The 23,654-nt window shown below is 35.6% G+C and overlaps 1 pseudogene; it reads left to right on the top strand.

Annotated features, from left to right (window-relative positions):
- The first annotated feature begins 4,031 nt into the window (after positions 1–4,031).
- On the top strand, positions 4,032–18,747 carry LOC133805748 (biotin--protein ligase 2-like; annotated as a pseudogene).
- The last annotated feature ends 4,907 nt before the right edge of the window (positions 18,748–23,654 follow it).

Below are 23,654 nucleotides of genomic sequence, written 5' to 3'. Positions count from 1 at the left end.
ATGTGATCTTAATTCTCTCGTACTAATACAAGATCACATCCTCAATAATGAATATGGAATTTTTCTGATATTTACAAAATTATTCAAACAATAATTTAACAATCTAAATATAACAATAATAATAAACCCATCGTATTTATTTATTCACAGAAAAAACAAATGTCTTTACATGCTTTTAGGACACACTCCTAACAAAAAGTGCCCTTGAGGTTTAGTTAGGAAAGAATTTTTATGGAAGGGTAGAGTGGTCATTTGGCAAGGGTTAAATAAACTTCAGTTGAAGGGAAGGGTGAATTACGTATTACATTTGGTCATAGATGGTTTATGCTGGAATTTGGAAGTGAAAGCTAGAAGAAAAGAGAAGAAAAAGGGGAAAAGCTTCTGGGCACCGCAGCCCTTGATGGGAGTGCCGCGGCCCTAGGCTATTTTTGACAGTCAAATTTTACATTTTTAGGGCTTTTGCCCGGGGGCTCGGGGGATGGTTCCAATACATTGTTTTAGGGAGTTAGAGGTCCCGAGAGTACGGGAATGGTCCCGGGAAGTGGTTTTGGGATTGGTTAGTATTAAAAGTGTTTTATATGTGTTGTGACTAGGATTTCGGAGAGGCTCGGGATAGAGGACCGTACTTGTGACCTTGGTGCATCGGAAAGCTCGGGATGCAGGTAAGAAAACTGTAGTACCCGTAGAGCAGGGCATAGGTCCATAGTGTTGTTGCAGGGCACGGTCCTAGATTGAATTGCTTGTTAGGGTGTAGCTCTGATTGAATTATTATATGCTTGAATGCTGTTTAAGTATGCTATATGTGTGGATATAGTAGAATGAACGGCAAAGAAGCCGAGAACGGCGAGGGGCCGGAAACGGCGAAGGCCGAGAACGGCAGTGGGGCCGAGAATATCACTTAGCACATGAAGTGCTTATGGTTAGGGTGAGACCCCAATGGATACATGGGATATCCTTACGGTGTGGACCGAGATCCCAGGCTTTGGTAACGCTTCTGGGACGGCATGGTCGTATATGTGTTTAAATCTTATGGACTGCCTAATTAACTATGAGTTATCTGCTATAGTGATTGTATGATATGCATATGTTATGTGCTGTATGAGTTTTTTTGCTGGGCTTCGGCTCACGGGTGCTCTGTGTTGCAGGTAAAGGCAAGGAGAAAGTCAACCAGCCATGAGTACGGAGAGCGTGGGGGCGGCGCGTACATGTTTGGCCTGCCCGACTGCTTTGATTGGGGGCATTTTGAGAGATGGCTGTATTAAACCATGTTTTTGATAATTAGCCATCTGTAAACCTATTTTGAATTGTAAATATTTTGCAAACCTCATTTTGGGATCCCGAATGTTAAACTCTTGGAACTTTTAATGAGATAGAGTACTTTTAAAGATTACAGCCTTGACTTTCTGTTTAATCACACTTTTGTTCTAAAAACCTCGCTTAGCGAGTTAATTGCACATTTTAAACTCACTTAGTAACGGCTCTAAGGTAGTAAGGCGTTACAGACATGATGTAAATCCCCTTCTACAAACTTCGAGTGAGAAGAAATAGTAAAGAAAGCGATCGTCATTTGTGACAAAATCAGTTATTGTACCTGGATTCTTTTGCTGCAGAATGTACAAGTAAGAAGGTAACTTGGAGTACGATTCTTCAGGTGTCCCCCTGACATAACCTCGTGCCTTCTCTCTGCATCTCCAAGCCTTCATATAACTCATATCGATCCCAAAATTATTCTTCATATCCTCCTTTTATGCTGTTTGGTGGGTAGCTAGTGCCATCAGTAGCATATTTGTTCTTGATAAGGTGCCTAATGACAGAAGGTGCTGCTTGACGGTGGTCTTTTTGTCGTAATTCTAGTGAACAAGTATGTATACTATTATAAATAGTGATCTCAAACATCTCCGATCGCGCTACTTTTTCCCTCTTATTCTCCAACCACAACCAGGATCCTTGCAGGTAATATACAACACATCAGTACCAGACTTCTTAACCATAAACTCAAAATTATTCTTCATTGCGAAGAGAGCCGCTTTGGTTTTCAATTCCATGTTGTTCTCAAAAGTCTTCCCAAGATGTAATTCCCCCAATGCTACACCGGATGAGGGTGATTCAGAACGACTAAAAGCCATGATATCTTCTTTTGTAAACATGGGAGCACTCCATTTTCTGTGATCTTTTGTTGAACATATTGGAATGTTCTCTGTATAGTTATATTCTGTTCCACCAGGACGACTAGAGCTGGTGCCAGGTGTTCGACGTCCTTGACTTGGTGGGTTCGCCCGTGCAATATGACGTATTGGTTGTTCTTGTGCTTGTTCTACTTGCAAATGTTCAACTACTGGATCGTCATTCATTGAATTGTATCCTAAGTCCTCATTATGTTCAGCTACTGGATCGTCATTCACATAGGGGTTGTACTCATACTGGTTGTCCCTCAGGTCACCAATAGGACATCCTAAAGTACTGGTTGCTCCCTCAGGTCTGGGAGTGGAAAACAATCTTTTTAACAGGAGTGACACACAAGGCCAACCTTTCTTTAGATGTTACTCCTAAGAATGCACGGACACCAAGATCACTTTCAGCATGAACGGGTGTAAACGGTTGGTCGCCGCATGTGTAAGGAAACTCCAATTTCAACCCATACATCTATTTATCAACTTTAAGTTCCTTGTGCAATATGTCAAGAAGTTGCAAGTACGTTACAATATCCTCCATCGGTATCACCATGCATTGAGGGTCCTTGAAAATCCACTTATTCCCTTGTAGGATACAAAAACGTAGACAACAGAACCTGTGTTGGAAAAAAAACATTGAAATTGTCAAGAAAAATGTCATGTTTTCATAAATTCATGAAAAAAGAACATTATCGAGCTTTATCGAGCTATCATCGAACTTTATCGAGTTAGCATCGAGCCCATAATCGAGCTCTTATTGAGTTAGTATCGAGCTACCATTTCATAAACCGAACAAAATCTAACCAAAACCTTCATCGAACCCTATCGAGCTCCTATCGAGCACATATCGAGAAAACAACTACACTAAATATTCTAGGGTCCAATCGAACCCTTATCGAGTTGCCATCGAGCAACAAAACCTAAACCTATCGAGCTATACTCAAACTATATCGAGCAACATCGAGCTCATAAAAGACATTCTTCTACATACCATTGCGCTCATATCGAACTGTTATCGAGCTCCTATCGAGCAAAAAAGTTGCAGAAAACCCAGAAAAACGCAGATCGCGGAATCTCTCTAAAAATCCAAAAAAAACACACCAATATAGGCTTAGATCTATTCAAAATAGCCAAAAAAATATAAACAAATAATACCCAACACATAAAATGTACAATCTTATTACCCATAGTTTTTCTCCTCCAAAATCCTTCAAAATAGATGTTGCCTTTGATATTGACGACTTCACAAAGACAACGGAAATGACTAACAACGATTTTGACAAGAAAATCATATAAATCTGTAGGTTTTAGGGATGATTTCGTGAGAATGAAAGAGAGAGGGAAGAGAGAGGAAGAGAAGGTTTTATGATTTTTGATATAATGAGAGGGATATTTTTGATATGAGAAGAATGTTTAGCATCAAATTGAAAAGATTAATAGTATTAGGATTTTTTAGTAATATTAGACATTATTAAGTATTATTTGTGAAATTTCCCATTGTAAACTCCTTAAAAGATTGTGTTATATCTCACCAGAAGTGAAACCCTAATTCTAATGGGAGAAGAGATACCAATTAAATAATCCATATAACATTATTAAAATTTCCCCCAAAAATATAACTCACTAAGGAGAATTTCTCAGAGAAAAAATTGAATTAACCGCAAAATGCAATCAAACAATTACACGAAAAACAAACAGAAAAATTAAGGTTAGAAAAAGACCAGCTTTTCTTATGCTTGCCACAAACCAAACTTACTTGCCCACAGAAAAATCAAATGAGTACATACTCAAGAGGTTCTTGACGAAGATTCTAGTACCGTCCCATACCCACCTTCCCCAATCACATTCTCGGGGGTGCGACTTTTCCGTATACCCTATATTTATATTTATATAGATTTTTTATACTTAGATTAAATTTAAATTTTTAATATTTTATTCTATTGTTCTCTCCCCTCTAGTCCAGCATCAGTGAAAGACAGCCTTCTCACCTCTCACAAGTGACAAGACCATCTCCTTCTCCCCGTCCTTGCCCTCGGCCGCGTGGCTGCTCTAACTCAGCGGACCAAGTCGACTCGACGCCGCCTCTCCCAACTACCAATCGACTCTAACTCCGGATTTCCCTCTTCTCCGGTGTTCGTTGCCATCAGCCATAAGGTATCACTGATCTTTACTTTCCTTGGTATCGATTCATTTGATTAGCTCTCCAAGAACAATTTATTAATCATCTTCTTGTGTTTAGCTTTAGCAAGCTATTTTGACTTTTTTCTTCTTCTTCTTTCTATTCGATCATCTTCTTATTTTCTATTATGTCACCCACTCGTACTTTTCATACGGCTACTTCTAATAATACTGAAATCGAAACTACCGTTATCACGCATGAAGTGGCGCTGGGTGAAGCTCTTTCTTCTCTGTTTTCTAAGATGATGAAGAAGAAAAATAGTACTCGCTTTAGACCAATTCCAAGAGAAAATAGTCCATTTTTCACTGAAGAAGTGTCTCTGTTGTTATTTTGCATTGGAAAAGAATGCCTAGTCGTGTAGCTTATTAATTTAGCTACCTTTCCAACTTAGTTAGCCAAATTTCTCGACTTTTCCAGTTTATTTCTTTTTAGATTTTGGAATAAAACAGGACTTGGATGACCTCCATGGTGATTATGGATTAAAGTGCAGGAATTTTGTTTATGTTGCTGAGATTATTAAAGATCATTCTTATGCGAATTTAAGAATAGAGTGTTTTGATTTTATGCGCATAGTTCGTGCAAGTAGAAATGATTATGAATGGGTCGATATGTGTGGAGAAGCAATATTAAAAGAACTAAGCAACAAGGATTGTACACTTGGTTTTTGCGATTGGGGTGCCATTACTTTAAGTGAGGACCAGATCAAGCAAGCCGCAATCGAACTTAATCTTTGGTTTTGAATCCCCAAGTTGCGACCCAGAATTTAATCTTCTCCCGCAACTTGTCCACTGATTCTTCTTTGTTTTCGAATAATCTGCTAGAGTATTCAAATGGGCAAAAATGTTCCAGTAGAAGGTAATTTAGTTTGTATTGGCTGTTATATTGTATTTGTTTATATGCACCTTTATGACTATGTAAATCTTTTTTATTTTTAACATTCTTTTCAGGTTGAACTTGAAACTTACTAGCATTTAGAAGATTGAGCCAACTTGTTATCTGATTTAGTTTAGAGACTAGAATTTTGAATTTACCATATTATGTTCTTGAGTCGACTACAACTATGAAATTTTTTTGTGGAACACTTTAATTATGTAGTGTGTTTGTGTTTTAGATTTTATAATTTATTATATAATTATGATTTTTCTTTTGAAACTAGGCTCTCTGCCTTAGGCTACGATATTTAAGCACTAGGAAACTATAACAATTGCTATGTAGGTACCCAAGAGGAACTCGAACCTTAGATCTTGTGGGAGCAAACCACATGTTTGACCATCTACGCTATCCTTCTTCTTGGGTTATTATATAATTATGTTTATTCTTGTTAATTTCGTGTTTGTGTCATATGACACGTTTAATCGCGTATTAAATGTGTTAATCCCATGTCGAGGTCGCACGACATGTTTATTAAACGTGTTAAGTGTATCGTGTCTTGTGACCTGCTAACTAAAATTTTCATGTTCATATTTAGGTTCATGACACGATTAACATGTTCATCTTAACCGTGCCGTGTCATAAACGTATCAAAATGAATGTGACATATTTACACAAATAGTCAGCCTTATAAGCCATGTAGTATTGTAGGTTTATAGTTGAAGTGACATTTTGTAAAATGATCATATGTTAATAAAATGATTTTGACATGTGTCCCATTTCCCAATTTGTTGTTGTATTTGGTCAGAGGTGTAGAGATGGTAGGCTAGTTGTTGCGTCTGCCCATAACAAGTTTGTTTAATATCAAAGTCATGCTCTTCTTTGGAAGCTCCTCCCCGCTTCGAAACTCTCTGCACTTTCTCTCTCTTCCAAATACTTCTCCTTTTTCTCTCTCTACACTCAACCGCTTGCTCTTCCTTTGTTTCTACGATCGCCAAAGGTTTCACTCCCAGTTCCTATGATCCTATCTAATCTACTCAATGTTTCGTTGCATAGAATACCTCTCATTCATTTTTTTTACTTTTTCCCCAGATATGGAATCTGGTTCGCCATGTACACAGGGTCTTTGTGGTAAATCCATGGTGGAGAATAATATTGCCAAATCACTTAAGCACAAAACAACGATGTTTCAGTTCTTTTGCACTCAGAGTTGGATAAACCCTTCAAGGACACTTTTGGAATTGACTCATTCATGAATTCTCTCTCAACCAATAGTTTTGGAAGGTTCCTCCTTTGGTCTTCGCGGTTGGGTTGCAAGACATTGTTTCTCTGTGAGTTTTTCTTACTTTCAATTAGTATTTATTCAATTCCTATTTTGGTAGACAAAAAGTTGAATTCTGTTTTTAGTTGTCGACAGAAATTTTGACGAGGTTCTGACGAGTTCAGTTTGTGTGACTGATAATTAATACAAAGGGAGAGGTTTGAGATGTTAATTGAGGATTAATTTACTTGCTTAATGTTACAGCATGTATATAGTTGTCAATTAGTTATCAATTATATTAATTGTAGAGGTCCTAATTGACATAGTTTCCTAAAATAACTATACTAGTTTGTATATAAATATGTATCATTTTTCAATGAAAAGTAAGAGAATACAATTATTTTTACCTCAGATAACATGGTATCAGAGCATTAGGGTTCGAATTTAGGGTTTTCCACTTTCAGATTTTCTTTGGGTTTATAAACAAAAAAAGTAGGGTTTTGTGTCTTTTAGGGTTCCATTTCGGAAACCTTATTTTGAGAAATCATTTATTCTCACCGCCTGTCGTGTGAAGAAGACCACCCTCCGATCGGCCGTTCGCCGGAGTTTGTTGACTAGAAGCCCTGTGCTTGAGCCCCACGCGCCGCCATCCTCCGCCACCACTCTCCACGCACCGGCGCATGAGCGCACGTGGCACTATTTCCGGCCACCGTTTTCTCGCCGGTTGTTCTCCTCTACATATCTGGTTTGTCTGTACTTTGTTTTCGTCCATCTAGCTTCTGAATTTGAGTTTGTCCAAGTTTGTTCTTGGTCTTCTACCTTGGTTCTAGTGGTTGCTGCCTTATCTCTTTATTTAGGCTATGGCTGAGAACAAATCGTCGATTGTGACGGATGTGGTGCTGATGATGTCTAAGATCATGGATCATAAGCTACATGGTTTGAATTATTTGGATTGGAGTAAGACTGTTCGCCTTTATCTGCGGAGCATAGACAAAGATGATCATTTGACGAACGATCCTCCTAAAGACGATTCGAAGGAGAAAGCGGATCTTACATGGCTCAGAGAGGATGCTTGATTGTTCCTTTAGATTCAGAATTCTATTGATAGTGAGGTAATTGACTTGATCAATCATTGTGAATTTGTTAAAGAACTAATGGATTATTTAAAACTTTTGTACTCTGGAAAAGGGAATCTCTCCTGCATGTATGAAGTTTACAAAGCCTTTTACCGTGTGGACAAACAAGACCAGTCCCTCATAAACTATTTTATGACGTTCAAGAAGACGGATGAGGAGCTTAATATGTTGCTGCCTTTTAGTCCTGATGTGAATGTTCAACAAAGCCAACGGGAGAAGATGGCTATTATGAGTTTTTTTGGCTGGCCTTTCGTCTGATTTTGAGTCTCCTAAGTCACAAATCCTCTCCGGTTCTGAGATCTCCTCTCTCCAAGATGTCTTTAGTCGCCTTTTACGCACAGAAAGTCCACATGTTCCAGTTAGTGGTGCTTTAGTCGGTCGGAATAATAATTATGCTCCTGGGAGATCAAATAATTATGCTCCTGATCGATCAAATAATCATACTGGCAACAAGGGAGGTGGCTCGCAAGGATTTGAAACTCGAACGTCGGACTCTGGAACCATTATGTGCTACTACTAGAAAAAGCTAGGCCATACAAAGTTTGAGTGTCGAAAGCTTCAGTACAAAAATCAGCAAAAACACTTGGCCAACGTTGTCTCTACTAATGATACCTCTGAAAAATCAGTCCTTATTTCTGCCGATGAATTTGCCAAGTTCTCATAGTATTAGGAATCACTCAAGCTTTCATCTTCTTCTGTCACTGCTATTGCTGACTCAGGTAAATCCAATGCGTGTCTTCTTTCCTCATCCTCTAAATGGATCATTGATTCTGGTGCCACAGATCATATGACAGATAATTCTCATCTCTTTTCCACTTTTCAATCACATGCTTCCACTCATACAATGGGTTGTCATCTTGTGTTCGTGGATCTGGCACTATCAATCCTACCCCTTTGCTTTCTTTGTCCTCTGTCTTACATTTACTTAATTTATCCTTTAATTTGCTTTCTGTCAGTCAACTCACTCGTAATCTTAACTGTTGCATCTCATTTTTTCCCGATTATTGTTTATCTCAGGATCTTATGACGAAGAAGATTATTGGTAAAGGACATGAGTCTGGAGGCCTCTATGTTCTTGACCCACTGCCATCAACATCTATTGCTTGCTCTAGTGTCACTCCCGCTTTCGAGGCTCATTGTCGATTGGGTCACTCATCTCTTCCTTTGCTCAAGAAGCTTTGTCCTCAGTATAGTAAGGTGTCTTCGTTAGATTGTGAGTCGTGTCAATTTGCTAAACACCATTGTCTTAGTTCAAGTCCTAGAATTAATAAACGTGCTAGTGCCCCTTTTGAATTAGTTTATTCTGATGTTTGGGGTCCTTCACCTATTTTGTCTAAACCTGGATTAAGATATTTTGTTACTTTTGTGGATGATTATTCTCGTGTAACTTGGTTATTCTTAATGAAAAATCGTTCTGAGTTGTTTTCTATATTTTGTGTATTTTGTGCTGAGATCAAAACTCAATTCAATGTTTCTATTCGTATTTTGCAAAGTGATAATGCCAAAGAATATACATCACATTTATTTCACTCATATATGGTTCAAAATGGTATGCTTTATGAAACTTCTTGTATTGATACTGCATCTCAAAATGGCGTCGTAGAACGTAAAAATAGACATCTTCTTGAAACTGCACGAGCCCTCTTATTTCAAATGAATATTCCTAAACTTTTTTGGGCCGATGCCATTTCTACAGCATGTTTTTTCATTAATCGCATGTCATCTTCTGTTCTTAATGGTGAGATTCCTTATAAGGTCCTTTTTCGCAATAAGTCATTGTTCCCAGTTAATCTTAAGATATTTGGTTGGTAGTACTTGTTTCGTTCGAGATGTTTGTCCGCAAGTCACTAAATTAGATCCAAAGTCATTAAAATGTGTATTCCTTGGTTATTCTCGTCTTCAGAAAGGGTATAGGTGTTATTGTCCCAGTCTTAACAAATATCTCGTCTCAATTGATGTTACCTTCATGGAAGACACACCTTACTTTCCATCCACACCTATTTCTACTAATCAGGGGGAGGATGATGATTTGTTGGTATACTCTATCACATCTTCTGATCTTGTCTCAGCTGCACACAACTCCAATCAGGCCTCCTATTATGCAAGTCTACTCCAAGCGTCCACCTCCTGATTCATGTCCTGCACCTGCTCTTTCGTCATCAAATCCGGTCCAAAATGATGATCTTCCTATTGCCTTGCGCAAAGGTAAACGTCAGTGCACTTACCTATTTTTTCTTTTGTTTCTTATAATCACTTGTCATCTTCATCTTGTTCTTTTAGGTTCATGAAGCCATATCTCATCCTGGTTGGCATAATGCAATGATAGAGGAGATGAATGCTTTAGATGACAATAATACTTGGGATTTGATTGATTTACCTTCAGGGACTATTGGATGCAAATGGGTATTTGCCGTTAAGGTTAATCCCGCTGGGTCAATTGCTCGATTGAAAGCTCGTCTTGTCGCTAAGAGCTATGCTCAAACTTATGGAGTGGATTATTCTGACACTTTTTCCCCTGATGCAAAATTGACATCTGTTAGATTGTTCATTTCAATGGCAGCAACTCATCACTGGCCTTTGCATCAACTTTATATAAAGAATGCGTTTCTTCATGGTGATCTTCAGGAGGAGGTGTATATGCGTTTCTTATAATTTTGTTTGATAAAACGAATGAAAATGGGTAAAGTAAAGAAAGGTGTTAATTATTGGCATGGTGGTCCAAGAATATGTGGGAATCACCTAAGGGTGGTCTCCTCTTCTTTTTTACATTGCAGATGGAGGATGGACGAGATGTGCCTCTTGTACAATATGTGGTCGCTCTTGCTATTACAGAGGCTATTAACTATGTTTGCGATAAAAATGCAAGTTTCCAACCTTGTAATCATAAAGCAGAAATGCCATTACTGGGTTCAGTTATGAATTTTTTGATGATGAACTTGATAATTTGTTTAAATGCGAATTCATTAGTAAACAAGGTAATGTATTGGTTTAGATGAATCATTTGAGCCCTTTATTCTTAGTATCTGTATATCTGATCTGATTGTGACTCTCAGATTAATCAACTATAGGACTCTTTGTAAGTTATATGTTTGGACCATTCATACCGAGAATGATCAATTATTTTGCATTCTTTGAATGTTTGATTGTCTAGATTACAAGTTGATATCTTGTATACTTATTTGAGGGTTTACCATGTGTTGATGTTAGAATAAAATGGCCAAATGATATTTTACTTGAATGGCCTCAAAGTTGGAGGAGTTCGCTACACTTCAAAACATATAAGTCCAAGAAGTTTAATGTCAGTGTTGGTAAATGAACTCTTCCTACGTGCAAAACTATCCACTTAAAGACCTAACACGTGCCACCACAAACCTAAAATGTTTGCTTCTTTATAAGTTTTATGGCCTACTTTTTATTATTAATTTTCGGGTGTCAACACATGCACTTCATCGCAGCAAGAAAATAAAAATAAATTGCATAATTTTATGTGTTGAGAATTTTAATTTGCTATGCTCTTGCAGGTATAGGTCTGATAATGAGAGACCGACAACACGTTTGAACGCATTTCTTAAAGAACTATCTAGTTTGGGTTACAAGTTTAAGAAGAGAAGATATTCTTGCTGCCTTCTTTTGCAAATTTGAGAGTTTCTTTGATATTTTTACAAGTCAAGGTAATCCATCATCATGTTTATTTATTTCATCATCAAGTATATTGTTTTGTTGACAGAGAGGAAATTGAATCCCATTGATTCAATTTCCTGATTTTATGTTATTCACTATTTTATAGGGATTTCTTTACTCTGTATTAAAGAGAGGTTGATTTTGTAAATACCATATGTAATATCGTTTCTAGGTTGTAAATGATACTCAGAATAAAAATAAAAATTCTTTTTCTCCATCATGTTTGTATGGTATCAGAGCCTTAAGGCTTTCTTCTTTGTCCGCCCACCTCTGCCAAGTCAAGCAACTCAGTTCGGCCACCTCTGTCCAGTCCGGCCATCTCTGTCTAGTCCTACCACCTCTGTCCAGTCAAGCCACTCCTATCCAGCCCAGTATTCCTCAAACAGAATCTCTCAATCGTACCATCTCTCCTTCGGCCATCTCTGACTGCAAATGGGTGTTTACAATCAAGTACAATGCAAATGGGTCTATTGAGAGGTACAAAGCTCAGTTAGTTGCCAAAGGTTTTACTCAAACTTATGGAATTGACTACACTGAGACATTTGCTACAGTTGCCAAACTCACTACCGTTAGAATATTGCTCTCATTAGTAGTTAACTTGGATTGGGAGTTGCATCAACTTGATGTAAAAAATGCATTTTTGAATGGTGAATTGGAAGAAGAAGTTTACATGAGTCAGCCTTCGGGCTTTGGGCTTTGAAGAATCTCCCAATACAACCAAAGTCTGGAAGCTAAACAAATCTCTCTACGCTCTAAAACAATCTCCTTGAGCATAGTTCAATCGCTTTCTGAAAGTAGCAAGGTGCTTGGATACATGCAAGGTCAGACTGACCATACTCTCTTCATCAAACATTCAGGAAAAGGAAAATGTCAGATCGTGTATGTCGATGACATAATTGTCACTAGAAACCATACTGAAGAGATTAGTATGATCAACGAAATGTTGGCAAAGGAGTTCAAAGTCAAGGATCTTGGTACGCTCAGGTAATTTCTAGGAATGGAATTTGCTAGAAGCAAAAAAAAGATTTCTATGTCCTAAAGAAAATACACTCATGACCTCTTAAAAGAAACAGGAATGCTCGGTAGCAAGTCCAGCAAGACTCCAATTGAGCTCGAAGACGAGAAAAATGTTTGGAGGAATCCAGTTGACAAAGGGAGATACAAGCAGCTAGTAGGGAAGCTTATCTACCTCTTACATACTAGACCTGATATTGCCTTTGCGGTAAGTCTAGTCAGTCAATATATGCATGATCCATGTCAAGGACATCTCAATGTTGTATATAGAATTCTGAGGTATCTCAAGCAAACACCAGGAGAAGGTTTTTTCTTCAGAAAGACAACCAAGAGGAAGGTTGAAGTGTTCACAGATGCAGACTGGACTGGGCCAGTTGATGACAAAAAATCTACATCTGGGTATTGTACTCTTGTATAGGGAAATGTGGTAATATGGCAAAGTAGAAAGCAAACGGTGGTTCCAAGAAGCAATGCAAAAGCAGAATATAGAGTCATGGCCCATGGAGTGTGTGAAGAAATATGGATTAAACGCTTGCTAGAGGAGTTGGAGATTGAGTATGAAGCCCCTATTCAACTAGACATGAAAATCTTCTAATGTCTGGAATTAATAGCTTCCTTTTGACATGCTTCTTGTTAAACTCACATCAGTCTCTTGAGATTAGCCCAAGTGATTTGGTGGGGGAGTGGGGTGCTGTTCGATTCCCTGTTAATCTATGTATCTCATACAGCGCCCTTTTTTTCTTTGTGCCAGCGTCACAGCCTCCGTATTTCAGTGATGAAACCTACACTCTGTCCTAAAGTTGTCATTTTTGCTCCTTTTCACAGTTTAACTTCAAAGCACCTACACAAGACAGAAGACAGACTAAATACTAAATAAAATCGAGAAACTAATAAGAAAATAAATAATAGATAGGAAAATATATAAAAATAACCACTTATCAGTTGAGAGGGCAATGAGTAGAAATATCAAGACACCGTAGGAATAGAAAGGTAGAAGGAAAGAAAATTTGTTTTATTATGTTAAATGTATGATAAAACTGCTTTATAAAAAGTTTCCTGGTGGATGGTGTTTGTACAATATACCTTTTACATTTGTGATATTTATGCAGTAGGCTGGTTGATCTTAGCGGCATGAATCAAGGTCATGTGAATTAATTATGTCTGTTTATATGAATGATATTAACTGATTAGAACAGATGGAACATGTCAAGTTTGTGCTGCAATGGATGAGTAGAAATAATGCTGGCATTATTGTTTCTCTCAAATAGCATTCAAGAAGCAAGCTATTTAAGCCGACTTTCAGTATTTTTATTAGTTTGGGACAAAACATGAAGTTTAATAGCGATTCAAGTTGCAGCAACGAGGAATAGTTCAAAGTCAGACATGTAGTTTGCTCCTATAAGGTCCAAGGGTTGAGCCCCTCTTGGGGACCTACATAGCAATTGCTTTAGTATATTGTTTCTCAAATATTATAGGGTTAGGCAAGGAGTTCAGTTTATAAATAAAAAGGCAAGTAGTTTAGTTTAATAAATTTTTGCAGCATCATGTTTTCATTTGAAAAGTTACTCCAAGCTTTAAATTGTTTTAAGGGTTCTTGTTAGTATTCTCCTTTTCCAACTAATATTATGAATAAAATTGGAGAAGTACGTTATGAAAGACGCATCCACTTCTTTCTTTTTTTTCTTCATAATTTTCATTTGTTTTCCATTTAGATAGTAGAAATTTGGAGTATTAAGAAAATATGTTGACTGTAGATAGTCAACAGACATTCCTTGAAAGCTATATTGGGACATTCTGGTGCATTTTGCTGGGAGATTTTGGAAGAATTCTAGAAGTATAAATTTTGAGCAGTCTGAAAGCTTCAATTAGTTAGTTAGGCTGTTATTAGTCTTGTTAAGATGCTAGAGATGTTAAGCATGACTTGAAAATAATTTTAGAATGTTAATTTAGTTATACTTGTAATAATTCTCAGTACTCAGATCAGTTGTAAATAGTTTCATACATTTTATTATTCTCTTGGTGTCTTGTTCTTAACCATATGGCTTAGTGAAAAATGTATTATACTTCACATGTAAATTTGAAATAAAAGTAGCACTGCCTAAGCTCTCGGGTCATATCATGCAGGCTTCCAGGCTCTCGAGAAGTTATACTACAAAACATGGCTGCACAGGTGAAATCTTGATCTTTATTTCTCCGTTTTTTAAATTTAGGCTGGGTTTGTAATGTAGATGCACACTGCCCCCTTTTTTTTTCTTTTAATGTATCTGTGGAAATTGGAGCCTATGAGGGCTGGTTATGTTGTGGATTGTTTTCCCCTCTCGGAATAACATGTGTGGAGCTGAGAAATTCTGATTATAAGCTGTAATAAATCTCAGGTTCAATTTTATCTTTTTCACAATTTTATCTCATGTGGCATTGGAACACAATGTGTGAATTTCGTTCTTAAATTTCTTGATATTATGCTTACTTGATATTATGCCTTTTTTTGTGCATAAACTAAAGATTTGAGATTGAAACCGGATAGTTTGTTGAATGTATGCATCATCAGTTATATTTTATTTTTTCACAACTAGCTTGTTTTGTGCTTTTGATGTCAATGATTTCGTATTGTGTGTGCAGCGGGCAGGGGTTATTTTACAGGAAAAGAATGAAGACCAGGTGGTAGAAAATGTAGTCACAATTCAGGTACAGTTTCAATATTTACATGTGGCATTAGCATTTTCATTTTGTAACTTTCCTTCCTTATCTTTGTCTAATTTCAAAGTAGATTTCCTTCACTATATAACTATAAACACACATATTTCTCTTTTGTAGGGTTTGACCTCCTTGGGGTATTTGTTAGCTGTTGGAGATGACAACCAAATGTGTGAACTTCATCCTGATGGGAATAGGTACACTATCTGAGCTCATGTTAACTTGATCAATTTCAAATTGTATATACCCCGCCTCCCACCCATCCTCATCTCGTTACCCTTTGGCACCTCATAACACAGTTCACAATGATGTAATTGTTTGTCATCATGATTTCCAGTAGATATGGACTTTAGGAAAGTTCTCTAAGAAACCCAAAAATTGCTAAAAGAATTTGTGAGCTAAGAACGTTGAGGGTAATTCAATATTTGAACTTAAAAAACTGTATTAAGGTTGAAATCTGAGACGATCCCAATTGAGAAGGCTTTCATCTTCAACCAAAACGAACTGTTACTCTATTAGTCAAAATTATTATATTTTATTTCCATGGATAATATGAAAACTGCAATAAGAAAGAATGGAAGTACTAGGTTTGCTGTATGATTTTTCAATAATCGATGACTACACAAACAAACAACAGAAAAGAAGGGGAATTTAACAACTATGTGCAGTTGAACCAGTTGTCTGGCAAATTTGTTTTAAGCATGCAAAATATAAAAGTAATGGCACTTCTCATTCTTCTTTTATTTTTGGCACAAGATTGGATGTTGGACAAATGTTAACGATATAATGGTGCTTTTCTATTTCAAAGTTCCCATGCTAAAACACTAGAGAGTAATAATGAGGGGGTCCAACAATGGAATGGATATAATGATCATATTGAATCCAACATGGATAATCTTTGACTTCTCATGAGGTTTATAAGTACATGAGCACCCATTTAGGGGTGAGTTCTGCCCTAGTAGTTGTAACAGTGGTATTAGAGCATTTCCCCTTTGGGCGCACCATAGAGGATTAGGATCTATGGTGGTGGCCCATAATCATGGACAAAGTGACTTTGGAGAAGCCTAGCTGGGAATTAAGCTGTCATGAACGTCAATTCCGAAGGCGGTGGATTGTAGAGATTTTATTGAGTTCCACATTGATAAATTATGGCTTCTCATGGCTTCTCATGTGATAATCATGGACAAAGTGACTTTGGAGAAGCCTAGCTGGGAATTAAGCTGTCATGAACGTCAATTCCGAAGGCGGTGGATTGTAGAGATTTTATTGAGTTCCACATTGATAAATTATGGCTTCTCATGTGAGTTTGTAACTACTTAGGCACCCTTCCCTTACAAGCCGGTTTTTAAGGGTGAGTTCTACCCAAGTGGCTGTAATGCTACTGAATTGTGTGATAAACCTCCTATCAAATTAGTCTCGTCATGGAGGGAAAATATTAGTAATTGGGTTGGAAGCTAGTGGCTCAAGGTTGTTTTGATTGCTGGCGTGGTACGGGTTGTTAGGGAATGGTCTATTTAGAGTGTATACAGATGGTTAGAGAGATCTAAGCAGGATCCAAACATATGCTTGGACGAAAATTGCATCCAAGTTGACAGTCTCAGATGGGTTTTCTGGTACTTTTTCAATAGTTTTAGCTCTTATTGCCATAAATTTATGTACCATTTGCACCTTTCATACCACTTTATTCGATCTGGTTTAATGGAAGATCTATTTACCACAAAAAAAGAAAAGAAAAGGGGAAAAAAGAGAGAAAAAGACCCCCTTCTGTCCTAAACGTTGTTGTGCATGTGTGCATCTCTGTGCAATTGTATGACGCAGGTTCGGATCCTCATCATCTTGTGGCACCTTGGAAACTGTAATTACAGGCCTATAATCTGGGAGCGGTGGTACCTAGCATGGCCTTTAGCATTTTCTAAATGAGCCTTTGTAAATGGCACCACTACTGTTAACACAACTCATGCTGTTTTAATAGTCACTTGAAGGATACCACACTACACGTGGTGTCCATTTATGACGAAGTAGCACCTACAATAATTGTCAAATTAATGTGGTGCTTAACACCGGTAGTAACAGTCCAGTTTTGCCTCTTATCTTGCCTATTAAACGTTAGAAAACTTGATGTGTGTTCCATTTCCTTCGCCGCCGGTGATATCATTTAGAGACTTGAGTTAACCATTGTTTATTTACCAATACCAACAATGCATTTTTTTCCCCTGCCTTCTGACAAGTCACAAATTTATAGCTCTGTAATTTCTTGTTTGGTAGTACATACGCAACTGGCCACGTTGCTTTAATTATTAAATTGATGCGACCTCCTCAATAAATATCTGTTTACAGGAATAGCATGTAGGCTTCCAATTATCACAGCTTTTGTGCTAGCTGGCTGGGTACTTGGTTAGAACAGCAGTACCTTGGAGTCCTCACTTCTCCTCTGGATTTAAACCATCAAACCAAAATGTCCTAACAGAAAACAAATTCATTGTCCCTAAGACATTATTATATTATTGACTTTTTGGCAAACAAACTTTATACCCTTTGTTAGATTCTTCTTCAGACCTATTATTACTTGAGGAGGAGTTATACTGTCAATCTCCTAATTCAAACAAAATACATGTTGTATTTTTAAATTTTTTTTTTTATGGTGGTGTTCATTATACTTACGACATATTTTCTGTAAATTTTTAAAAAATTATTAATAGTTTACAGTTCTGTGAACAAGTTTGTATTTTTTCGAACATGCATGAAAATCCGAATTATTAGGAATTTTGTTTTCGGCAATGTAAATTATTTAGAATTTTTCGAAAATTTAGAAAAATGATGTCGTAACTACAACAAACACTACTATTAAAAAAAATTGGAAAAAAATATTTCAACATATATTTTATTAAAGATGGAAATTGACTAAGATGTTAAAATAGGAGGTTGCTAACCTTTCTCTTATTGCTTATTCAAAAGTAGCAAACCAAATATTTTGTTCCAATCTTTTCATGGTGAATGCTTTTTATTTATTTATTTTTCAAAGAAAAAAAGTATGGAAGAACCTTGAGTATGGCTTTACAGTCTGTAATTATGCATGGTTCAGAATTTATTATGTTTCGTTAACTGGTCTCTCATCTATGAGTCTTCAATTCTTTGTTAAATCATGTTCAATATCTTCTGGGTGTTATTAAATATTGCTAGTTGTTATGATACACTGCTATTTATTATTGCTGACGAGTCTGCACTTGGTCTAACGCGATTTTTCAGTACTTTTTTCTTAATAAAAAAAGGTGCACTATATTTGACCAAATAACCATTAAGTTTTCCAGTTTATTGTGGTCCTAGTAATAGTATGTTAAAGCACTAATCATGATTATGATTTCAGCATAAGTAATCATGACACTGTTTTCATCGTGCATATAGTTTTGACTTCTTCAAAGGCCTGGTTCGAAGAAAGCTTGAGTGAGAAAAGATTCCTGTACAACTTCAACTGTTTCAGCTAAAATCTTGCTGTCTCATGTGCTGAGGATGTTTTGTCATCTGGTCTTTTTACCCATGATCTCTTTTTTTTTTTTTGGCTTGTATTTGATTCCCTTCAAAAGAAGGTTTTTGTCGAATTTAGTAAATCTCTCTTGCCTTAGTTTAGACCACCAAACCAAAATGTCCGAAAGTATGGATTAGAACCCGTGTACAGTACTTAGTTTATTTGCAGAATATATTCACGGGTAATATAAACTCAAGTTTTTTATTGCTTTTAGCCCATTAATTAATATGTATGGAATCCATTCTTGCCGGCTTATATTTATATATGAGTGTATAATTGGTTTATTAAGGACATTAGTTTCAGGTCTATGATATTAGTTTATCATCGAAATGAACCGGTACACAATTAAGCTGTCATTCAGATATGTTCATGTTAGATTTGATTGGTTCAGCCCAATATTCCATTGACCCCATCACGATCCAGGTGTCCAAAAATCCTTGTGAAAAACAAAGCTGTATATGCAGTGTGACACAAATAGGACTCATAATTGCCTTTATCACTGTTAATTTGCTGAAACATGAGAAGAAAAAGATTCTTCCTCCAAGGAGCCAACTATCATTGGAGAGTGGTGTCACACTGTAGGACAGTCCAACAACACCTAGACAACAGAATGTCCTATGCTTGTAGGGTTACATGTTCTTTACTCTCATTTTTTTTATTAGTGTCTGTAAGTTAGTTTGGGGAAGGGAGGGTTATAAACGAAGCCCGCCACCCCCACATGCCATTTTATTTTTATTATTCATTATGATATAAATGACAAATATTGGTGTTATGGGTATCAACCCTTTAGTAGGGTGAGGGGTCCATTTGAAGAACAGATTGTGATTTTCTCTACAGGAGTGTGGGAAAAACGTTGGTTGGTGGTGTCATCCTCAGGAAAAAAAAAAAAAAAAAGCTGCAAAAGAGGGGCAATGTAAAGATCATCCTTATTAGTTTCCAAGCCCCTCTTTTGTGTCCATCTTTGAAAGGCTTATGAGATTTATTTCCAAGTTAAGGGTCCGCCAGTGTACCAAACACCACGTCAAGTTGCAGCTTTTTTCTCTGTCTTGGGATTGTCTTGCATTTGGGTTGGAAAAGTGACCAACAGTTTAAGTCTAGATGACACTCTTGGTCATTGCCTTTTGGCAAAACCCATTTGTTTTAAGCTGTAGCTGAGATTGATGGATTGGTCCAAAAGTTGTACAAAAAAAATATGTATGTAAAGTGAAGGCCTAATTCAATTGTTCCAATGTTCACTAGTGTTTTTTACGGACAAAAGAATCTTACTGATTTACCCCAACAGTAAATTTTAATCAAACTCCACTTATTTTTGTCTTGTCTTGACTTGGAATACTGTTGAGCTTTAATATCATTTCGATATGATCTAAAATTCTACAAATGTTCATGGATAGATAAGTATTAGGCAATTCAAATCATAGAATGTTCTTTTACCTTGTATCTAGCAATAAAGTAACTTGGTAGCATTAGTAGATATATATGAGGGCTAAAAGATTCACAATTGATATGGCTCGAAATTTACATTGCAAAAGTCCTAAATGGGGTGTCTAAATGATTGGAGTGAATTCGACAGTTAGTTGTTGTTATGATTTTGACAACTTGGTTCTATCAGGCTAAACTTGGAAAATAGTTTAATCCTAAAAATAAAATAAAAAGATTAACAGTTGTCAAGTCAAGTCACCTTTTTTTAAAATCAAATATCAATTCAATTGATTAATTTTACTGCTACGGATTTCATTACATTTTCATCTTTTCCACTCTTCTCCTCATACTAATCCACTGTTCATAGTCAAAATATTACATTATTGAGCTATATATTTATATAAATACCCGTGGATTTTTCTAAGCATGCGTAGCAAGAATTTCATAATTTTAATAGTATGAACATGATTATAATGGGTCATGACATTACATTGAGGGACGTAAAGCTTTTGGTCGAATTCATTATATATTGGCATGGAAATGAAAAGAAGCTAAATTTTTGTGAACGAACCTAGTAGATCTGGAGAAAAGAATAATAATTGACTTTATTTAGAAAAACGAAGAGAGACAAGATAAGTGGATGTGGATCATTATCTTTGTGGAAATAAAAAAAGAAACAAAAGAAGATTTAGGAGAAGTAAGAGAGATTAGTCAAAGATCCTTCTCGTTAAAATTTTCACGTGAATATATATTTATATATATATATATATATACAAATACAAGCCAATCATACTTGATGTGTGATATATGTTAAGCAATAGATTTAGTACTTTAATTCTCAAACTTATGTCATGATCAATAATATAGTTATTACACATCACGTACTAGTGTTTCATTCACCTTAGAACTGTAGTTCTTTTTGTCTTTTAAATAAAATGGTGACTTATTTTATTTCTTTAGCTCAAATTAGTGCTATCACTATTGTATGACATGTTTTGATAGAGAAAGATCGAATAATTAAATACTTGTTTAGGTAGAAAAATGGTGGAGAGTGGCATGTATGATGAGATCTGGTCCCATTTCGATTGCAATTAATTAGACCTTAAAAAGATGGACTCTACTCTATGGCCAATGTTGATCATCAAGTATCCCAAGCCACAGCCACAGGGGAACTCTATATCATTTGCAATTAGTTTGTATTTTTATTTTTTTTATTAAAAAAAATTGATAATTTGCCTCACTACTTTTAATTTATTCCTTCACATATATTGTTCTTATTAATTATTAGCTTTGAATAATAACTGTTAACCGATAAGAAGTAAAGTTTTACTCGATGAAATTCGTGTTTAGTTAGTTTTTTCTTTTTTTTTTCTTGGTTGGGTACTTTAACCCTAACTCTGTTGTATTACTCGTGTCAATGGATTTTGCATATTCCTCATATTCAAAGCAATCACCCATTCACCTCTCACTCTCTCTCTCTCTCATTATTGTTTTGACCTCTTTTCACATGGATTATTGCTATAATAAGATACCTTAAGTATCAACTAAATTTGAATATAGTGACGTTCGATTTTAAATTCAAGCGTTATAGTATTTTAGTCTATGTTCAAATTAGTCACACTATATTTTCTTGAAAAGTTCTATGGAAACTTTTTTTGTGCTCTCTTTTGCATTAATGTGTGACACATGTAAACAACACTAGCCTATTCTAATATATGACATCACAATATTATTTAATTATTTTATATTTAAAAAATATTATATATCACAATATAAAATAGGGAAATTCCCTGGTATACTAACATTTACTATAAAATTTCAATTTTACGGTCCAAGTTTTACTCTTTTATATTTATATTGTATTTTTTTTCAATTATACTATTTCACTAATTTAAAATTTTCAAAAATACGGTCTACTTAAAGCTAATACATTTTTTTTTTATTTAAACGTTGTTGTCTACCACTTGCCAACTTTGTTATATATGATACGTATTTTTATCAATGCCTCCAGATAAACACAATTGAGTTTGTGGGTTTGCTTCTCTTTATTAATTCATTGCTATCATCTTCATTGTACTCATATATATATATATTATTTATTGATTAAACTGATTATGAGTGCGTTCCATTTACAAGAGAGAATTGAATCAAATTGATTCCTCATTTTATAAAAAGTTCTATATATATACATATATGATGAGAGTAAAATACTTGTAGAACTAATGTTATTATAACAATATTAATTTTGAAATAAAAACTTATTAAAAATTATGATTAGGTTGTTTTTTTATTTAAGTTGACAATAAATATGATGAACGAGAAATTTTCCTAATTAATTTGATGATTTTTTTTTTAAAAACAATCAATATAAAATCAAAGCAACATGATAATATATGAGGTTGCTACAATTAAATATTAACACAAACATAAATTTAATTAACCGTAACAACCTCATATCTAACCTAAACTCTATAGTAACCTTATTAAACGTTATTTTGAATTCATCATATGTCTAATGATGTTGTTTATAAGGTTGTTTTGGTTGCTTTATTAAATGTTACGGTTGATTTGTCAATTTGATAAACAATGATGAACAAAAAAGTTATTTGGATCAACCTAAGCAACCATACCGGCAACCTCAACAACTTGAGATGCAATCTCAGCAAGCTCCTATAGAACACCAACAACAACCTTATATATGCAACCTGAGCTGCAGCTACCTCATAAACTTAATGAAATAGTATATGTTTCTTTTTAACTTGTTCTGCAACTATTAAAATTCCTAAGCAACTCATAATTCTCATAAACATTTTATAAAGCAACCCTTGAAAATTCTGAAACAATTCTATGTAATAACTTATTAAGCAACACATAAATCACATATGTTAAGCAACCCATAAATTAACCTGTTAAGCAACCCTTGAAACTCCTTACGCAATCCTTAAAGCAACTTCATAAACAACTTATTATGCAACCCTAGAAACTACTTAAACAATCCATAATCCTCACAAAATAACATGTTAAGCAACTCTCTAAACTCCTAAGCAAACTGTAATCCTCATAAACAATCTATAAAGCAAACTCTTAAGCAACCCTTGAACATTCTGAAGTAATTCTACATAACAACATATTAAGCAACATGTTAAGCAACTCATAAAACAAACTGTTAAGCAACCCTTGAAACTCCTTACACAATTCTTAAAGCAACTTGATAAACAACGCAATTAACTTATTAAGCAACTCTTGAAACTCTTTAAGCAACCCTAGATAACAATTTGTTAAACAACCTTAGAAACTCCTTAGATTACCCATAATCCTCATAAAGCAACATGTTAAGCAACTCTTGAAATTCCTAAACAACCCATAATCTTCATAAGCAATCTATAAAGCAACCTCTTAAGCAACCCTTGAAAATTCTGAAGTAATTCTATATAACAACCTATTAAGCAACATATAAAGCAACATGTTAAACAACCTTAAATATCTTAATCAACCCATAAAACAACCTGTTAATCAACCCTTGAATCTCCTTATGCAATCATTAAAGTAACTTGATTAACAACTCATAAAGCAACATGTTAAGCAACCATTGAAACTCCTTAAACAACCATATAAAGTTTCATTTATATAGTTGCAAAGCAACATAAAGTTCCATTTTTGTAGTATCAACAATTTCAATTAACAAGTCCGATTAAGAAATAACACT

Source organism: Humulus lupulus, chromosome X, assembly GCF_963169125.1.
Source record: "Humulus lupulus chromosome X, drHumLupu1.1, whole genome shotgun sequence".
Taxonomy (NCBI): Eukaryota; Viridiplantae; Streptophyta; class Magnoliopsida; order Rosales; family Cannabaceae; genus Humulus; species Humulus lupulus.
The sequence above is the reverse complement of the archived record's forward strand: the minus strand, read 5'-3'. Positions and strand labels throughout refer to the sequence as shown.